The sequence below is a fragment of the Saccostrea cucullata genome, unplaced genomic scaffold (assembly GCF_032062105.1).
Source record: "Saccostrea cucullata isolate Sc308-1 unplaced genomic scaffold, CSIRO_AGI_Scuc_v1 ctg2229, whole genome shotgun sequence".
NCBI classification, from domain to species: Eukaryota; Metazoa; Mollusca; class Bivalvia; order Ostreida; family Ostreidae; genus Saccostrea; species Saccostrea cuccullata.
Window position 1 is genome coordinate 38,957 of NW_026936616.1, and position 22,553 is coordinate 61,509.

Genomic DNA, 22,553 nt, shown 5'->3' on the forward strand with positions numbered 1-22,553 from the left:
CTGAACACCCATTAATAAAACTACAAGAAGATCTGTCGCATTCACATTTCTGAAGACATGCTTTAGCGTACGCTGGATAAGGACACTTTTCTGTACAGTTTGTCCTGTAATATCCTGGACTACATTCTGTTCAAAATATAGACATATCATATATAAGTATCTTAAAGGGTATCGACACAGGTTTTGAAAGAGAAAGCCATCCAAAACTTCGGAAGAATTCTTTATCATACATGCCGAGAAAAAATTGCGGTCCAACGGAAGGGACGTTTTCATTTCTTGCATGTATTAATATTATCAAATAACATGGTGAACGTAACTATCTGCAATTTAATATGGTTTATTCTGACCGTATTCTGTCGAATTTTTCGTAAATGAGTAAAAAACGGTGTGTAGGTGTATTAATAACATGATTGTCAGCAATGTTTAAAATATACTTCCATTGCATAAATCCTCGTTAATAGGAATAAAAGTAGACAATTTATAATTGCTCAGTGGAAAAATTGCATGGTTAAATACACACTTTGTAATGTAAATTCTGAACATTTCAGAAACAGAAAACATAATCATAGAAATACAAACGAAAATGCATACCTAAACATTCTTTTTTCGCTTCATTCCACTGATATACGTCACAACAGGTTATTGTTTGTCTGCAATGACAAATTAATTACTAATATTTTTTTATAAATACAACAGAAAAAATGTCTTGGACTTAAATATGAATTTGATAATTAATTCTTGATCATCAATTTCTGAAGCATTGATGATCGCGTGAAACAAAACTTAATGACAATGTATAAACATATATCGAATGGATTTCATGAAAGAAATTATGTCCTTCGAGAATTAACTTACAGTACCAAAATCACTTTTGTGGACTCATTATTTGAGGAATTGTCCTTACAACTTTCAGTCAGAAGTTCGCTTTATTAAAAGCTCCAGCGATTTGCACATGATGTTTTCAAAGACGCAACTGGCAAAATTTCCAAATTTTGAACAAAATCTACTTTTTTTCGAAGTATGTCAACATCAACAGTGCTACGTCATAAAGTTATACATCATCAATTTGAATAATCAACCATTCACGTAGTTTGTAATAAAGTAAAACAATGAGGATTCGTATATAAAACTTAAGAGTGTACAACATCGATAGTCATATTTTAAAAGTCCTGTTCAGGATACAAAAAATCACAACTCGTCGAATAAAAATCATATCAAACAATAAATCTTCATAGATCCAATATTAATATTATTGCATTCAAATGTATAGACTAATTGATAATCGTATAAATTGTTTTAAAAGCTAGCTAATAACTGTGAAAAAAATTGTTTACTAATTTTCACCCGTTTAAATTTGGTCAGTTTAAACCCAACTATCATAACAATTAATATTCAGGATTAATACTCCTGTAATTATTCAAAAAATGGGGAATCTTTATCTTGGCAAGCAAAGGATGAATTAACGTCCATTTGGAGGAGAAATACAAAGAATTGTACAAACAAAAGAAAAACTGGGATCATTTTGAAGCTGAAATTACAAATAAAGACATTCAGCTAGTATTTTTAAGTCAAATTAAACAGTACAGTTAGAAGACCTACCTATAAGAGTCACAAATTCCTTTTTGTGCTTGATATTGTGGAAATGGTTTGTAAAAAACAAAAGACACAAAGAACACGAAAAATTTAGCAGAGAAGGACAATCTTTGCATTCTTTTAACATGCGTTTGATAAAAATATTAGGAAATGTAGCAAAGGACTTTCCGCTTTCCTAAATTATTTCTTCCGTTTGAACATCATTTAGCAATTTTGTATCAAACTGTTTTCCATGATATTACATTTCACTCTGGCAAAAAAAAAGAATTACATTGACAATACAAGGCTTTTAAAGGGTGTTAAAAAGTTCATTCCACCTTTTCCTTTTATTTTCGAAATAAAATACGATTAGAAGATATTTAAAATTTGTGATATTTCATGTTTACAGACTCCATTCTTAATACTGATAAGGTTTTAACTGTCTTTTGTTGAATCAATAAGGGGAGGGAAGGCATTAAAACAGATGATGTCTGTTCAGAAAAATAAGTAGTTGCGTAAATTTTTGATATATATTATCCACACAGGTCAAAACTCCCTTTCAAATACTATGCAAAAATTATCAACTCGGTTAAAATTCAACATGAAAAAGCTTTTCTTTTGAAAAGTGATCTATCGTTCTTATACTTATGCTCATCAGCTTTTTTGATGCAAGATAAGATAGGAAGAAACAGAAGTAAATTATCCTTTATTTTTATTCAAAATGACCAGCTTTTCTAATATTAGAGTGCTTTAAGGGGAGACAGGACACATGTCACATGACTAAAGAGACATATCACGTCATAATTGGTGATGATATACATGTTAAACGTTGTTAAAATCAACAGTTCTTGTGAAATTTTATTCTAAATTCGAAAATTGTTTTTTAATCATTTAATTTTAGAAATTATTATTAATAAAATTTTTAAAGATCTTGCCATCATTTAGATATTGTGAAGTTGCCCAATCCACAATTTTTTTTTCTCTTTACCCTGCCGTCTGACGTCAGTGACGTCATAGACGTAGTTTTTGAATTCTCAGTGCAGCAAGATCAAGTACAAACACCCATCATGATAAGTTTTATTTCATAATAAACAGGTCACAGTCAATGTATCGTGATAAATTTCTGAAGCAGATTTTTTAGAATCAATATATTTTCGTGTTTAGTAGCAGAGATTCAATCTATTTAGATAATTTTGAATTTTTCGTATGACGTCACAATTGAATTCCCCCACTCGGAAAATACAAACGTGAAGCGTTTTTGTCATGCTTACGTCTAATTCAACGATGTCCTGTGCGATATTGAGGTTAGCTTCACCCTGTGATATTTATGCAGTAAATAATTACAATGAAGGACTGACATTCAATCGTAAATTTAGAAATATTTATTGACAGAATTTTTTTCAAAATGAGGTTTTTGTCGTTGAAGCTGCCTTGAAAAATGCAGAAATTATTCCACCCAAATACTATATAAAATTTATACAATTGCTTTCAGATTATTTAAACACTATGAATATTATATATTATGAAATATTTGAGTATATAGTGTAATCTATCATATTTATCGTTTGTGCGTGAAAATTCGCATTATGGACTCCGTTATGGGCCCGTAAACATGAAGTATCTAAACTCCATACAAACTCTAAACAGGGCGGTATTTGTAAGGCGATATCTTTTAAATAAGTCAAGAAATCCCATTATAGGACCATTTTAAAATGTTAAGTACATATTAAATTAGTAATATAAAAAATACGAAAAAAATCATTGACAGGAATTTTTTCAGCTAAAGGTCCTGTTCCTCCTTAAAGATGTCAAATACGTACATTTTCATATATTGAAGAAATGTCCAATAACTTCCAGTTATAAATGAATTGCATTAAATCTAACGCACACTCTTAAAATTTTTTTTAGACTTGAAAAATTCTTCTTTTTAGTTGAGCACTACTTAGAAATTTTTAAAATATTACATCATGGAACGAACTTTCTCAACACTTTTTCTTTTGAATATAGATAAGGATATTTTTCTTAACTTGAAAAGTGCTGCTGCTTTCTTTAAATCGAGAGCGTGATTTTATAAGTACACAAAATATTTGGTAAAAGTCAAATATTTCGACATTGGCCTACATGTATTTACTTGAAAATTTTACTATTAAATAGCGAATTCTATTCAAAGCAGCAGCACTTTACAGAAACTACAAAGAATTCAGAAACAATTAATAGCTTGAATTTTTAATTTCAACTATGCCCTTGCAATATAGAAATTTGTTAATGACCTACATTCAGTACAGGAACTATGCATTCATCGTCGATGGGACTAAACTTCATACAAAACAGAGTGGGTTATACTAATCAATTTCCATAAGTATTAAAGTTCTGTGATAATAAAACAGCTTAATTAAAATAAATTCAGTTTTAAAAAAATCCCTTTTTTTGCAGGTCTTTTTTCCGTTGATTTCTCATAGTAGGCCTTAACAGTGCTGCGAAATCACGATCCCTGGCGGAAGGGTAGGGCCGCAAATGGCCGATCAAAGTTTTACATGGGAATATATTGGAAAAATCTTTAAAAATCTTCTTCTCAAGATCCATAGTGACAGAAAAGATGAAACTCACGTTGAATCATCCTCAGGTAGTGTACTTTCCAGTTTGTTCAAATCATGACTACTTGGGTTAGGATGGGGCCACAATGCATATGGCCGATCACATTTTTACATGGCAAGATTTCGGAAAAATCTCTTTCTTATCAAGATCCATAGGGATAAGAAAAGATAAAACTCATGTTGTATAATCTTCATTGAGTGTTCATTCAAATTTGTTCAAATCATGACCCCCTTGGGTAGGGTGGGGCCACAATGGCCAATCAAAGTTTTGTCATAGGAATATATAGGGAAATCATGAAAAATTTTCTTCTTAAGGACGTGCACAAGATAACTAACCTACTGATAATTTTTCAAGATATTCTCAATTTTAACTTATAATACCATTTCATGTTGTAAGACAAAAAATCAGCATGCGTTACCGGGGTTTTTAAAAAGATTTCAAATTTTGAAAATTTTGGCATTATTCAAAGAAAAATGACAAATATTATAAAACATAAATTCCAGATTTTTTTTTTCATCAAAAAGTGTTCTAGAAGAGGTGTACAAATCCATATACATTGTATAGACAATAAAAATATTGCACACAGGTCCTTCATATACTCCAGGGAAGAACCCGATAAAGTTCAAACTACGTTGCGTATGACCTTACATGTAAGTACTGCAAAGCCATGATTTGGTGATATTTATATGGAAGCATCCCCAGTGTAAATTCTACTTTGTTCAAATCATAACCCCCAAGGATTGGTTGGGACCACAATGGGGGATCCAAGATTTACATAAAAAATATTTTTAAAAATATCTTCTTTTAAAGAATAGCAAAGCCATGATTTGTGATATTTTCATTTCAGCATCCTCAGGTTGTGTAGAATTAGATTTGTTCAAATCAGAAGCCCCTAGGGTAAGGAATGGTCTCAATGGTGGATCAAAGTTTTACATAGGAAAAAAATAAAGGAAAAAATCACAATAACAGAAAAGTTTTCTTTAGTCATAATGAAACGTAAGCATCCTCATGTATTGAAGATTTCAATTTGTTCAAATCATGAGTACATGTACTCTTTGGGAAAGGGAGGAAAACAATTGGGAGTCAAATTCAATTTATTACAAAGTAATACTAGCTATGTTTAGTCCTATTGAAATGTAAGCATCTTCATGTATTGAGGATTTAGATTTATTCAAATCATGATACCCTTTGGGGTAGGCAGGGAAACAATGGGGAGTCAAATTCAAATTATTACAAAGTAATACTTGTACATTCAAATAAAATGTTTAAACAAAAATAATTTTTTCAAGAACTTTCTCAAAAAGTTATATGCAGTATTGATATGGAGGCATTCTTAAGTAACATTGGAATTAAATCCCCCGCCCCCAGCCCTCCCCCTCAAGAAACTTTTCAATTCTGATATCATTTGTGCTTTTTCCTAGCCGATATGCTCGGGTGAGAGATGTGGACCTTGTGCCTCTTGTTTCAAAGTAAGAATAACAGAGTTTTGGCACAGTAGCCTTATATAGTAAAATTGATATACATGTAGGATAATCATCTAATAGCCTCCTGATAGCTTCCATAGTTGAAAGTATTATACCGTAATGGTTTTTATGAATAAACAAGTTACGTTTTTGAAATCTAATCAATACTTAACTCATAAAAGTATTTATTTTTTCAATACTCATAGAAATGGAGCACGACAGACTCCAATGGATTTCATATAATAAAGAGTGCATGGATACCTACGTCGATATATGCTTTTGATGTACGGTCTAAAGCACTTCGAAATTTGTTTTTAAAGTACAGTGAAGAAATGGGTGTTAAGTCAAGTTTATACAAAATATGTCCTTCTAGGCCTAAAGTCTTGAAAACTATGTTTATACACTGTATATCTTAATTTATTTTTTTAAGATTGTCAGTTAAAGGAATAGAAATAACACATAGTACTGAGCAATTCTTCAACCACGAAATCAAATCCAAATGAAACAATATATTTTCCTCAAACCACGAGAATTTGACCCCTATATAATATATGATTATACAATTCAATTCACAAACTAAATATAAGCTTCTCATATCTGAAGAAATAGGCATTCTACAAACCTTGTTCCACCATCTTCTTTAAACAAATAAATGACTAAATTCTGTGTCGGATAAAATGATACTTGTGTGTAGCTTCAATATAAAGTGTATCTTCGATTTTGTAATTCACGCCTGCTAATCAATCAATTGCACAACCAGCAATTGTGTATAACAATCAAAAGAGATCGATTTCCGGTTGTGCATTAGATGCGAATAATTCCAGTACACAGGTAGTAAATGGACCCGATTCAGGCAATAATTGATATTTTTATTAAAATATAAGAATGTGATTCCATGAGCAATTTATTTTTCTTTAATTTTACACTCTCATAAAATGCAGTGATTGTCGATTCGCGACGATATTTGTTTTGAAGCAAGGGCTGGTAGAGCGAAAACGCTGATTGAAAATAGTATTCGCCGACTAAAATTCGTTTTTATCTCAACTAACCTTGAAAATTCAATGTCCACCATGAGTATGCTACAAGTGCATCCTATCCACCAAAATTGGGACTTCGATATGTGTATAATTTGACAAATATTCGTAGAAAATAACATTGCTGATGCATGCGATAGTTCAGTTGTGAAAGAGATCTCGGGTTATACATGAGATAAAGGATAAAAAGTTACGAAAGTATTACACAATCTCCATAATTAACCTCTGATACTATTTTATTTTTGGTAATTTTAAAATTTTAAATATTGGCTATAATATTAAGACGTTGCAGTGGCAGATCCAGCAATTATTGAAAAAAGGGGGGTGTCCAGGTGTCCATGCATATAGGCACTTCAAACCTGGCAACACTGAGTTTTCAACAGTTCTATGGGGACTTTGACAAGCCAAAAACAAACAAACAAACAAACAAACAAATAAAATGAAAAAACAAACAAGCAAGTAGTTGATATACATGAAGATATAATTCGCTGGGATCTTCCACTGGTTTCAAAGTGAAACCTTGCATAGGACAAGCTGGTAGTCCACCCGGGGCTGGGATTGTGACGATACTCGGAGGAAAGCATATTATAGCGATCAGAAAGGACAGAGATTGAGATTGAACAACATGTACAGTGTATTTATTTTATTCGAAATATTTTTTTTATTCAAACTTTTTTTCAAAATATTAGACGTAATAAAATATCTATGTTACGTAACTCTCTCTCTCTCTCTCTCTCTCTCTCTCTCTCTCTCTCTCTCTCTCTCTCTCTCTCTTTGCAAAAATTAAGTGTGGGGGGGGGGTCCAACCCCACGAACCACCTTTTAGATCTGCCAATGATGTTCAGTCATTTTTGCAAGCACATTTAGACTTTTTCAGCAGCAGCGGCCGATCTCTTTTAAAAGGAATGAAACGTTATTTTTAAATAGTTCTGTAAACTAATCTTAATTTTAAACTGCTTTAAACTGAGCGTTTATTGTTGTTGTTTCAATTTCATTGTCATTTCTAATTGGATAATTAATAATATATGGTTAGAAAGAGTTTGTACAATATGTACTCCCCAACCAGGGAGTGTTCAAGATATGAAAGGAAATCGTCATGATTTTCCGGATAATAATGAAGTGGTAAAAGTTGCAAGGTGAATAAAAAGTTTTTCAACAACCCTGAAGTAAAAATTGTTTTGAATGTGCTACAGATGTGACATCGAATATTTTTCTTAAATTTTTTCCATTATACTCCGCGCCTTGAGTAGCCTATTCTGCAGAAACCATGGGTATTATCACGTGTCAGACAAAGATCCATGTTGCCGGTCTCAGCATGTGGTTCATCTTGAGAGGTCTACATCTTCATTCATACATTCTTATCATGCATCATTGACTTTTTTATTGATTCATTGATGACTCATTGATGCTTTTGAAATTAAGAAAGTACTAGTATATTTTGAAATTATAAACTTTGCGGTCGATTTAATGCTTTGCATCAATTTTATTTGGAATGTTTAATAGTGGTATTTTTATTGAACAATTATTTTTTTGGTTTTTGACGATTTTTCCCCTATGGTATAGTATACCAGGTGTACATAATGGAAAAATGTAATAAATATAATTTGTGAGAAAAAAAAGTGTTCAACAAGTTCGGGGGTTGAATATCGGAGATGGGTGTCCTGTCCACAAGCACCTGTAATGTGGTGGTGTCATCTTGATCCTTTCCATCTCGATAACAAAATTCAGGATCCCGAGATTCAAAACACCAGGAAATACTTACCCCATTGCAAACACATATCATCGAGAGCCTGCCTCTTATTTTTTCACAGACAGCACTTTTTACTACAAAATATATATGAAATGAAAGTATGAAAAATTCGGTCTTTCCCTCCACTTTTGTTGCAGTACCGTCAAATAAAGGTAAGGTATGTTTGAGTTAAACAATTTCGTACTGAAAGAGGTCGATATACAAGGGTTGTCCCAAAATTTCGTAGACTGAGCTCATATCTTTCAAAGAAATTAATGTATCTTTGAAAAGCGTATTCTTGGCAGATAAATTACGAAGTTTCATCATGTTTACTTAAAAACTTTTCGAGTAATGATATTTAAAGTGATATCGTTCTTTAACACCCGGAGCAATCTGCAACGTCAAAAAATACAAATGTCAACGGGTCAAATATTTGGCGAAAATATTTCAATTACCAGAATCAAATTCTTAAATTAAACGAAATGGTTACAACTATAAATTTGAAATATCTTCATTACTATGATATGATCAAACTTTAAAATATGTAAACAAAGTATATGGATGTACAGTAACGAAATAATAATAATTTGAAAACGCTATATTTCTATGGCCTTTTCGTCTGTTTCTGTAATGGAGTTGCACAATGTAACTCTTGCCGATTTCTTAATCCTGTCTGTTATTTTAGTTACTGTTATTCACATATACACGGAGAACCCGTTTTAGTCATTTTAAATACTAAGGACCAGAAAAAGTTTCCTTGTCTACCAAACATTTATGACTGGTATTTTTCTGTAAGAGTTAATTCAGGATCAAAACACTTGATCATAGTCCACTGCGCCGCCTGTGCCAACGCAGCCGCCATTTTGTAAAAAGTCGGATTTCAACCCCATGTATATAAATCGTTATAAAATTCGTATTTATCAAAGCATAAACACCCAAATTTAAGGAAATATAGTTAATAAAACAGTCATAAGAATTTTCATTTCCATTCAAAAATACGGCGTAGTAATTACTTTTCCATAGGATTTTGAATATGATATACCAAATTTAAATTATTGCAACTTTTTGGTATTGCGCCGCCTTCCTACACTAGACAATGAATAATTTGTGTAGTTACTTCACATTTGTCCATACATTTTTTAGATATTATTGGTTTAATCTATATACGAAGTTTCATTAATGTATGACGTGGGTTCCTACAAAACAACGCTTGTCTACGGAATTTTGGGACAACCCTCGTATATGCTGTTTTTTTGTTTCGTTTTTTTTTATCTCTTTTTTTTTTTTTTTTTTGCATACGGAATAGCCATATTAAAGATGCATTGGATAATTCACACAAGATTTATGATTTAAATAATAAACACATAATTTTTTTAATGTAATTATATTGATTGTAAATGAAACTTTAACCCCATCCCCTAACAGATCTACTTCAACAGTTTACTTATCTTATATATCTTTTTTCTCACAAATTCAACTTAATTGCAAAAAAATCCTTTAATTTTACTTTTGAAATTTTGCAAGACTACTTTATAATTATATAATGTTTAATTTTATTTTTGAGACTTTTTGTCCTTCATCTCATGCATAACCCAAGATCTCTTTCACAACTGAACTATCGCATGCATCAGCAATGTTATTTTCTACGAATATTTGTCAAATTATACACATATCGAAGTCCCAATTTTGGTGGATAGGATGCACTTGTAGCATACTCATGGTGGACATTGAATTTATTAACGTTAGTTGAAATAAAACGAATTTTAGTCGGCGAATACTATTTTCAATCAACGTTTTCGCTCTACCAGCCCTCGCTTCAAAACAAATATCGTCGCTAATCGACAATCACTGCATTTTATGAGAGTGTAAAATTAAAGAAAAATAAATTGCTCATGGAATCACATTTTTATATTTTAATAAAAATATCAATTATTGCCTGAATCGGGTCCATTTCCTACCTGTGTACTGGAATTATTTGCATCAAATGCACAACCGGAAATCGATCTCTTTTGATTGTTATACACAACTGCTGGTTGTGCAATTGATCGATTAGCAGGCGTGTAATTGCTGGAAGGAAAAAAATCCTCACAATTTAGTACAAGGCCCTTAGTGCAAAGTGTAGGTTTACATATGCGTCTCAATATGAGTGAAACGTTTTTCAAGAAGAGCATTTAACCACATGCGAACTAACACTTAAGATACACACACACCCACTCCCACCACCCCTCCCCCCCAAAGAGAAGGGAGGGGCACAGTAAGAAATAAAAATTTTATAAAGAAAAATCTACTGAATAAAATCTTTAAAAATCATCTCAAAAACTTGACATACGAGGGGTTATCAAAAAGTTCGTGGACTACTATGTTGTCCAAGCTTACAAAATTTATAAGAAGCATAAAACAACAAAATAAAAAAAAATGTTGAAAATTTTAGCTTGATACGTTCATTATTTCCCAAATAATTATTAAATAAAAACATTATATGATCACCAGGCGCTGACACCGCTTAGTTTCATGACGTCCGACGAATTACAAATCGACATTGCTTTGTAGTCAAGGTTTGAAAAATCTATCACGTCAAATAATTGATCATGTGTTTTAGCTATATCGAACTCCATAAAGCAAATATGCTTACATAATCAAGCGAGGATCTCTCCAAATCTATAAATCCATTTGCAACCTCCTTTCTCTCTGAGTCTATTCTGGCATTAAAAAACAAGTAAGGTGGATGCAAGTTATTTCTCCGCAGACAGTTTAAACATATTCTAGTATACTAGTTTTCCAGGGGCAAAACTTTATAGAAAAGGAAACCCCTCCCCCTTTTTGACGTCATTTTTCAAGGCAATATTTGTTTGGATGCTCCATGTAAAATTCACAATAAAATTTCATAAAACATCCAGAATAAGGTAAAAATTCCATACTTTATGGAACAACAGTATCCCAACACATACTTGAATTAACGGGATATTTGGATGTCAAATGTTTGTATCAAAATAGTTTATCTTAGCTACACTTAGCTCGAAAAAAACGTCATTTTCGAGGTTGCACCGCCTGGACATACCATTGCTAACAAAAACTTTACGAATTTATTAAAAAATAAAACTTATAATTTGTGGTTTATTCTATACTCCAACATGCTAGAGGTTCACGGCGAGATACTTCTGACTTGGCGCCGCGTAACCTCTAGCATCCTATGTAAAAATTCTCGCCGCTGAAACCCCAAGTGGAAATAAATTATTTTATTAAGAAATAATGCTTTGTATATCAACGAATGGTACGAAATAATAAAATACCCAATATTTACGATAAAACTTAGGCATAAAACACTGTAAACCTCTCGTATTAGCAATAAATCCATTATTTTTTAAATCGAAGCAGAAATTGAAACAAGGCGTCTGTTTAAAATTGGAAATGGAATTCACGAAATCAGACGAAACGAAACTAGTGTATTGTAGCGAAAATTTCGTTTTCTGACAAGCAATCCGCAAAATTAATGTGAAGTGAAATCGAAAGTACTTCTGGTGACAAATTGGAATAATGACAATTTTCATTGATAAACAATAATACACACTCAATAAAATGGATTTTATTATTTCTTGTGACTTCATACCCCATGCAAACACGTAGGTACCTGAAAATTACTTGTTAACAGTTTATTTCACGCATAATACGTTCCGCCAAAAATCTCAGGCGGAACGAGCTCGTTAGGAAATGGCTTTCGGATGTAAGAGTCCGAGGTATATAAGGAGCGCAGGGACGTTAACCGAGGCTCTTACTTGTAAGAGTAGTTTATTCTATAGATAGAAAAGATGATGATAACTAAATATTTTAAAAATCATTGACCTAAAGCGGTTTTAATTTTATGGCGCTATTCCACGAACATTTTTATAGCCCCTCGTAAGATGGATATCAAATATCTGAAACATAATCCTCTGTCGTGTTAGTGTTCTTCTTCGCCATATACTATAACTATAGTCCTGCTTGTCTCGTTATTACAGGTGAAATAAAAATATATAGTTAATAATGAAGATTTTAGATCCTGTAACTGGCGTCGGAATTTCATAACTATTTTGGATTCTGTTGAAGATCATGTTAGGCAATGGGCCAGCTATGAAAAAGACGTTGAAACTTTGTCAGAATGGATTAAATATATCAGGTTGATGTTAAAATCGCATGTTAAAAGATTGAGGGGCAGTATAAAAACCATCTATCATTCTGTATTTAATAATCCAGAGTTGAAAAAAGAATTGGATAGATTACATGATAAGTAGGTACTGGACCCGGTTGACAAAGCAGGTATCAACATTGTCTTTGTTTATAAGGTTCATTAATATAAATTGTATTACAGAAAAACTTGGATTTAATTCTACAAGTTGTAATACAACTTATACTCATAGTTCCCTTTATAAAGAAGAAATTCTCCAAAATCATTTGTCAGTTTTGAATATTTTTAATATCCCGAAGAACCCAAATGATTTTGAACTACCATATATATATTAGATTCCAAAACTTCATAAGAATCCTTTCAAATAAAGATACATTGCGGGTTGAAGTAAATGTTCAACTAAGCCTCTTTCGTTACTCCTCACTAAGATACTGACAGCAGTGATGGAAAAATTTAAGAGTACTGTACAACAATATATTCAAGAAGTGTTGTGAATCAGATGTGGATACTCAAAAAATCCAAAGAATTCTTGGACAATCTGAAACCACAAGATTTTAACAAAATTGACAGCTGAAAAACTTAACTTTTCAACTTCTAAAACAACCATTCCCCACGAAAAATCAAAGTCCATGCTTTTTCATATTATTGATGGCTGCTTTTTTTTCAATAAAAATGGAACTCGTTGATTTTTCTACCTGGTCATTGGTCATTTGCAAAATTATTTCGTTAAAACACAATCTGATTGCACACACAAGAACTCTGAAGTTGACATAAAAAAAATGCTTCAGTTTCTGATAGACAGTATCTACGTGGTTTTTGGAGACCAGGTCTTTTAACAATCTATCGGAATTCCCACTGGTACCAATTGCGCCCCGTTATTAGCAGACATGTTTTTGTATTTATTTGAAGTAGAATATGTGCAAAAGCTTATGCGTGAAAAGAGGAAAACACTTGCTGTGGCCTTCAACTCGACATTTACATATATCAACGACAACAATACTTAACATTTTATTTGAAAAAGACTTTAATGGTAATCTAACAACTTTATGATAAACGTGATGACTTTACCTTTTCTATGGTCAACTTTTCTTACTTATGCGGCAATTTACCTTCATCACCTGCATACCCGTATATCTCAGTTGACTCGATACGCAATAGCATGCTCTGAAAGTATGAAATGAACAATTTCTAAAACAAAATAAATTATTGACTAAGAAGTTGTCGATGCAATCGATACAATGACCTTCTTAGCAAATACAATTTAGTCAATTTGGTCTATCAAAATTGGATCCCGTGTATCGCGGTTTGGCAAGAATACATACTGAGGTTGTAATGAAGCTACTCTTTGGAATTCATTTTCAGTTCATCCGTTACGCAGATGTACACAAAATTAGAAATGATTTTCAAGATAACATATGGACATACTTCGAAAAAGTTGAATAAACCAATAAAAATAAGATATCTTTTAGCAAACTGACAGACTGAGTGAAGATTGTTAAGTGACACTGTATTAAAAGAAGCTCACAAGAGGTTTAAAAGGACATTTAAATAAAATAAAAATAAGTGCAAAAAACTATTTAAATCGACCTTGTTGTATCTAAATGCAGCATTATAACCGTGCTGAAATGGTCAAAACTTAATCCTGTTCTTATCCAAAAATCTTTTTAAAGAGTATTTTGTATAATTGTTTCCGAGAAAATTTAGACAAAAAGTAAATAGATTGGGAAATAACGATGCACTTTTTTGTATATGTACATGTAAAAACTCAGAAGACGTTATCATAATTCCACATCTACAGGTAAAAGAATATCAATCATACACAGAATACTTAGCACTTTTCAAATAAGCAGAATATACCGTATGGCGGATTTTCTTTGCTGTTAAAAAATTTACCATTTGCTTGTTGAACAATATGTTAATTTCTTAATAAAATTTATTTCAAACTTCTTTACCTTTGCAGTTATTATTATAACATAATCACTTAAATAAAATATGAAGATAGCAAACAGTATCAAAGCTGATACAGACAATGCAAAATAGGAGTAGAGCAAACACAGACGTCTAAGATATCAGAGATGGGATCAGGTACCAAAGAGAAGGAGTATCCCCTGCCGACCGCTGTCTCGTTCCTTGTCATATTGTCCTATGGGTTTATATCTCTCTGTTCATTCGAAAAAAGACATGATCACATCGAAACCAATTTCTTAAACGAGTTAAAAAAGTTATTGACTAACAGTCACTGAAACAAGAACATGCAGTGTTTTAAGATATCACTTCGAAAATTTGTTGGTCAATAAAATGATTTTGCCAGCAAATACCCCCTTTCATTAAGTCACATGCCGACTGATGTTTTTAACATATTGTTATAAAATTATTTACACACTAAATTGTCGACAGATTTTTCCATTATTTCCCGATCATGATAGGAAGTCACGGCGGATGTGAACGGTCGGCAAAGGAGACTCACCTCCCTATGGCACATAATCCCACCTCTGATGATTAAAACTCTTATGTTTGTCTGCTTAAAAGTTTGTATTGTTATATCAATAAATACTGAATATTTTAACGACTAAAGTGTTTGTGGGATACGACCAATTCACCAAAATAATCAGATACTTATACATATACCAACTGAAACTAAAATCACGCTATGTGATATTTTTCATGTTGTTTGTTTTTTAAAATATGTTTGCTTTAGTGTTTCAATCAGATTTTTTTTTCATGTAAGTAATTTTTCCTTTTTTTTAACCGTCATTCATTGACTGTAAAATTTTCTCATCATTTTTTCTCAATGCATATATATTTCACCGTTCTCTGATCACACATATAATAATGTTAATAAATTGAACAATCAACGTAGAGGCAATTGCCTTGTTTAAGTACCTATGAAAGACAACTCACCACAGATGTCTTTCTTTGATCTTGGAAATACGCAGAAGGAATCATATCATCTTCATCAATCGAGCACCAATCATACTGCAGTATGTTCTCTAGTGACACCATTTATGATTATAAAATACGAGGGTCATTCAAAAAATACGTAGACAATGATTCTTATCATCATATGATTACTGAAAGATTATAGATCAACACATTTTCGTAAACATAAACATGTATTTTGTCGAAGTGTGAAGTTTCATTCCATTTGATTAAATAGAACTCATGTTAGCCAAAATTTAAAGCAATATGTTTCGTTACCACAGAGCACTGTTAACCAAAATTGTAACGTCAAAAACAACGTTGAGAAAGTTTGTCAAAATTATACTCATTTTTTTTAAATTTCAAACACGGTTTGTAGCGTCTCCTCCATTCAAAAAAAAATATCCATAACACTTAACACCTAGTTTGCTAAAAATTGTACAAATATAGTTTGAATTAGAATGTCATTGTTTTCAAATTCTTTAATTTACCATGCAACTCTTTTAATTATGCAATAGTGAAGCACACATCACGTTCAATGACGTTCCTAACTCTTTTGACAATATTGTTAACTTTAACTTGTTTCTTTGTAGACAATCCATCGTCCGATTCAAACTCGCTACTACTGAAAAATTGTATTTTCCATTTAATACAAATAAATAGATTATTTTTCATACTGATCCTGGTTTATACAGATTATTTAAGCTTGTAGAAGGAGTTTCCCGAATGTAAAGTACAATTTTATTGTTACTTGCTGCTCCATGACGTTCTCCAATGTCATGGTTTTTTTGCCTATTTTAATCAAGTCCATTTGTATTTAGAAACTAATATCTTTTAAATGGAGCGACATATTACATAACCTGATTTCATTTTAATTAGTACAGCAATACTTTAATCAAACATGTAAATTTTATTTCGTTTCAGCTCCATTTATTAGAGGTATGGCTGTAAATACTATAAAGTGAAAATTAGTAAATTACTCAATTTTGAGGGTGCTCCGTGACCCCATTTTTGCTGTTCTAAATCCTTGGTAATTTTAATAATAATGACGATACATTCTAATTTTTTTGCTCAAATTATTTGAATCTGTTGTTGAAATATTTGTACCAAATTTGGATATAATATGACGTTAAATAAAAAAGTAAGGACGAACTTTTTGAATGACCCTCGTACATGTATCATTACTTATACGATATGCATGTAGACTGCGTCATTAATCATATATGTGTTATAAATTCATTTAAAACTGTATCCTATTGTGATTATCTTTCTAATTTTAAGTCAATTTCAATGAATTTCATCCTTTCTTTCCCAGAATTTCAAAAAATTTTTACTACTCAAATGTCACTATATCAATAAAGTACATTGTATATATGCACAATTTTGCAATACTTAAAAATAAGAGTTTTAAAGATTTTTTCTAAATATTTCTATGTAAAGATTTCATTTTCCATGATGGTCCCTCCTTACTTGCAGGGGTCATGATATGAACAAACTTAAATTAACTCTAAATTAGGATATTTCCATATTAATATCGCCAATCATAGCTTTGTTGATCTTGATAAGAATATTTTTAAAAGATTTTTCCTATGTATTTTAATATAAAACTATATAAATCTCAGACAGACGGACGGATGACGGACAAAATGTGATCAGAAAAGCTCACTTGAGCCTTCGGCTCAGGTGAGCTAACAACGACGCTGACAGAAAACGGATAAAATTTGATGAGAAAAGCTAAATATAGTTGTAATAATTATTATAAAATATGAGGAAAGGTTTTAACTGTAAAATAAAGGTGTTATTTAAGTTATATTTGTGAATATTGGTCACCCGTTGGCTGTACAAATGCACTAGCAAGCTCGAGCATTTGTAAAGCCAACTTGTGCCAATATTCACCAATATTATTTCAATAACCCTATAATACTGCAACTTCATAGTTATTTCTTAAATACATAATCAACTTATTTTTAGGGTGTAATTTAATTTGTCCTGTCAATTTCTTAACTAGTATGAGTATATGCGTTTAGAGTTTTGTTGTTGATGTTTTGTCTATAATTACATATCTAGATTAATAACACCTTCACACTTGTACTTTATATTGAATTCTTTTAAACATCAAAACTTATACGAGTCTGGTCTCGGATTCAGTAACCCTATGTCCCTCCATTCCAGATATCTCACGTCCTTTAAGGTATATAATTATGTTCACCCTTAGTTACAGCCTTTTATTCCGGATAATTTAGGTCCATTTGCATATAGACTAATATTAGTTGTTTACTTGCTTTTCATTTCTCGATGAATCGATAAAACGGTAAAGTCGTGGAAAATTAAATGAAGTTGAATTGTTGCAATGTTTTAATTTTTCCCACCCACCCTCCTCTTGTTTTTAGAACAAAGACTGCTGTTCTTGTTATGTCATTGTAGCTGAAGACTGCATGCTTGTTCCTGCATCAACAACAGCCTATGTCGCAGTGGTAATTGTGCTCTGATATTCCTTAACAGTGTATTGCTTGGTCTTGCTCATCACTGTATGATTGCGTATTCTGCATAGACAGCCTGTTGGGTACAGCGTCCACATCAACCAATGTCGCGGTGATGAAGTTTCTGTTTTACCTATCTCGTGATGACTGCCTGTTGGGGACAGCCTACACTTCAGCCTTATCGTGGTTGGAACCCTTAGTGTTTGCGTACTCCGTACGCACCTCAACTCAGTTGGACGAGTGCAACACATATTCTTACGCTCATTCCATTGTTTGTTGACTTGATTGATATTTGCATTGCTCAGCTATGTCAAGGAAGATCAGAGTTCACATTCCTTGTACACTGTATTGAATGTTTAATTGTGACGTCATTGAAATTTAACAAGTCACATAAATTAACTAGTGCTAATTGTAACGGGGACCGTTACAGATGTTCCCCAAACGCTCCCCCAACTCCATTTTGGTGCCATATTCCCTGTAAGCTTCAGTAAATAAGACAAATTCTGTGCATTTTTGACTTTAACAGAAGAATACCAATAATATTCAAATTTTAGCATTGCACCCGTGTGCATGTGAATGCATGTGCGTTATGACCATATCATCTTGTCTACACTATCTATATATTTTAATATACTAAATTTTAAAGCATCAGTCCAAAAGTACTAATTCAATTAGTATTACTCACTTGAATTACTCATTCAAGTGTATTTTTAATTTCCCTCGTTGCAAATGCACGCACGTGCGTGCACGTGCATGATGACCATACCTTCTTGTAGAAGTCTCTTATATTTATCAATGTTCTAAATCCCATCCTGTTTGGTTGAAAAACAAGGGAGTTATAGACTTTTAAACTTTCAGCCAATCAGATTGCAGCACACGTGCATGCGCGTGATTTCATTTATTTTTTCTATATCGCATTGTAGGATATCCTAATGAAGGACTATGTTTTAAATTTCAGAGCATTTCGTCGAAAAACATAGGAGATATAGACATTTAAAGTTTTAGCCAATCAGATTGCAGCACACGTGCATGCGCGTGATTTCATTAATTTTTTTCTATATCATATTGTAGGATATCCTGTTTCATGACTATGTATAAAAGTTCAAAGCATTTTATCAAAAAACAAAGGAGATATAGTCATTTAAAGTTTCAGCCAATCAGATTGCAGCACATGTGCATGCATGTGATTTCATGAAATTTTTTCTATGTCATATTGTTGGATTTCCCAATGCATGACTATGTTTTAAATTTCAAAGCATTTCATCAAAAAACAAAGGAGATACGAGGGTTGTCCCAAAATTCCGTAGACAAGCGTTGTTTTCTAGGAACCCTACGTCATACATGAATGAAACTTCGTATATAGGTTAAACCAACACTATCTAATAGATTTATGGACAAATATGGAATAACTACACAAATTATTCCAATTTCAAAGACACATTTCATTGTCTGGTGTAGGAAGGCGGCGCAAACCCAAAAGTTGCAATTAAAATTTGGTATATTATATTTAAAATCCTACGGAAAAGTAATTACTACCCCATATTTTATTTAATGGAAATGAAAATTCTTAATATTGTTTTATTAACTATATTTCCTCAAATTTTGGTGTGTATGCTTTGATAAATAAGAACTTTATAACGTTTTATATACATGGGGTTAAAATCCGAATTTTTTAAAAATGGCGGCTGCGTTGGCCCAGGCGGCGCACTGGACTATGATCAAGTGTTTTGATCCTGAATTCACTCTTACAGAATTGTACCAGTCATAAATGTTTGGTATACTAGGAAACTTTTTCTCCTCCTTAGTATTTAAAATGACTAAAACGGTTTCTTGATGTATAGGTCAATAACAGTAATTAAAATAAAAGACAGGGCTAAGAAATGGGCAAGATTTCCATTGTGCAAATCCATCAGAGAAAACAGACAAAAAGCCCGTAGAAATATAGCGTTTTCAAATTATTAGTATCTCATATCTGTACATGCATATACTTTGTTTACATATTTTAATGTTTGATCATATCATAGTAATTAAGATATTTTACGTTTATAGCTATAATTTTTTTTTGTTTAATTTAAGAATTTGATTCTGGTAATTGGAATATTTTCTCCAAAAATTTGAACCGTTGACATATGTATTTTTTGACGTTGCAGATTGCTCCGGGTGTTAGAGAACTATATCACTTTTAATGTTATTACTCGAAAAGTTTTCAAGTAAACATGATAAAACTTCGTAATTTTTCTGCCAAGAACATGCTTTATCCACCCTGAAAATTTTATAAAGATACATTAATACAGTACGGTCAACGCGGATTAGGCATTAAACCGCGCTCCCCCCGCGGTGTTTTGATCCTTTCCGCGATACACCCCCGCGGTTATTTCATCGCGGTCCTACCTGTAGCCAGGTATAGACCGCGGCGGTGTGACTTACCGTTGACTGGCACATCGGATTGCTCTTACCTGTACGGCCGTATATAATATCTATAACTACATACTCGGTCTATAAAATTGCAGGTTTTGAGTTAAAAAAAATGGTGCAATTAAAAATATCATACAGTGATACTGTACTACCCGAAGAATTTCAAAAAAAAAAAAAAAAAAAAAATAGCGCATGATTGTTTTCCAAAGTTAATCTGATGTTTGATAATTGTAAGTTTTTAAAACGTTTAAAAAAAAATAAATCATATTCTCAGCATAAGTATAAACTTTATTTCTCTAAATCAATGACTATATACCGTGTATCACTTTTACAATGAAGCGCATACATGTTTCGATAAATATTCGATGAATGGAAGATCTAGATATTCTGAAACATGTTTATAGGCAATGTGCAATAAATTTCTCTCTCTCTCACTCTCTCTCTCTCTCACTCTCTCTCTCTCTCGTATTATTATTTTTGTTTTTTTTTTTAAATCGGCAAAATTCACTTTAAACTGCAGCGCATTTCCGCTTGAAAGCATACTTGTAAGTACGAACAATGTTCATGAGAAAAGCGTGTTAACTGAAAACACTGAGTAGTAGAAATATTTGTATGCAGTTTAAAGTGTTACTTAATGAACTCTTAATGTGCAAATAAAATAAGAGAAAACTTTTTTTAAAAAAATTCGGCATAATAATAGTATACAGATGAAACGAGGTGCTTTGTTGTGCATACCGTTGTGCATAATAAATTGATATATCGTCCTTTTGCTATACATGCATACATATGTAAAATAATTAATATTATTTCTACCTCTATAGCCACCCCTGTCAACGTATGGGATTAACTAGACGCAGTGAAATACATGTGCATGTAGCTTGTCGTAATTTTTGAGGGACATGTACACAGTGCATATAGGACAGCGTTAACATTCCTATTTTTTGTATTTGTAGAAGACCAAGCAGATACAGGGAAAGTCATTTAGATCAGTCTTTTTTTGTGAATCCAAATGTAATTTTATTGAAACATACAACCTTATGTTTAAAAAAAAGAAGTTCATGCAGACGGCAGTAGGGGAATCGGGGGGGGGGGGAGGGGGGGAGGGGGTGTTATAATCAAGATAATCCACCCGGTTTATGAGTTTATATTTTAAAACTGTCAAAATGTTGCGAAAATCCAAATCCTTTGTCTTTCACATAGGTGTGAAATTATACCCAGTACAGTGTCACTGTGAGACAGGAAATCCCTCTCCGCTTCAACGCGCACAATACACACGAATCCACCAGTTACTAAGGAGACCACGATTAGTCCGTGCAGCTACTTGTACAGTTTGTATACATGTACTAGATTGATCGAGGACAAAAAATTACTTACCAATGCAAAATGCACATTAAATGTTGTTCCGATATTGTTTGAGGTGTTAATGAATTTCTTTTTCAGTAATTTTTTGTTTACGCGATGTAAATAGTCCTTAATAGAATTTTGTAGGAATAAGCTTGGTAGTGAATAAATTATTTTCTAAATCACCTTAGCTTTTTTCTGAATCAATTCATCTACTGATATTGGGAAAATAACCCCACATTCAAAGTTGTGATTGTGCTGAGTTTTGTGTAAGATACATTAAGTGTCCCAGTAAATAAAGGGAGAAGGGGGATGATTGTTACATCAAAATTAACTTTTTTAATACACGAAATTAATCATGGTAATCTGCATAGGCGTCGGAACCGGGGGGGGGGGGGGGGGGGGGGGGGGGGCTTAGCCCCCCCCCCACTTTTTTTCCAAATATATACTTAGTATAGACATTGAACATATCATCGTAAGTTTAGCCCCCCCCCCCCACTTTCCACAGATACGTCTTAGCATAGGTTAAAAATGGGGAAAGTGGTGGTGTTTGGAAGAAAATTTTTGGTACTGGAGTTCGATCCTACCCCCCCCCCCTTACGAAATAGGATTTTCGTGTATGCGAAATAGACATTTCCTTTTTTTTTTTTTTTTTTTTGCTTGTCAGGTTTTTTTGGAGGTACAAAAAATTTTTTTTTTACATTTAGCCCCCCACTTTCAATTTGCTTCCGACGCCAATGATCTGCATATCTTAAATTTAAATAATTAATTCAAATATGTTTTAAATTATATGATCAATGTAAATGTCATTGTGAAGTATGTGAAACATGTATGACTGATGAA

At 32.4% G+C, this 22,553-nt stretch overlaps 1 long non-coding RNA gene across 1 annotated transcript in view; it reads right to left on the reverse strand.

Annotated features, from left to right (window-relative positions):
- LOC134245930 (uncharacterized) overlaps positions 1-22,553 on the reverse strand; it is a 31,834-nt gene continuing 9,281 nt past the window's right edge. Inside the window, exon 3 of the long non-coding RNA XR_009987551.1 lies at positions 1-126. This is a non-coding gene — a long non-coding RNA (uncharacterized LOC134245930). The remainder of the gene's footprint in view (positions 127-22,553) is intronic.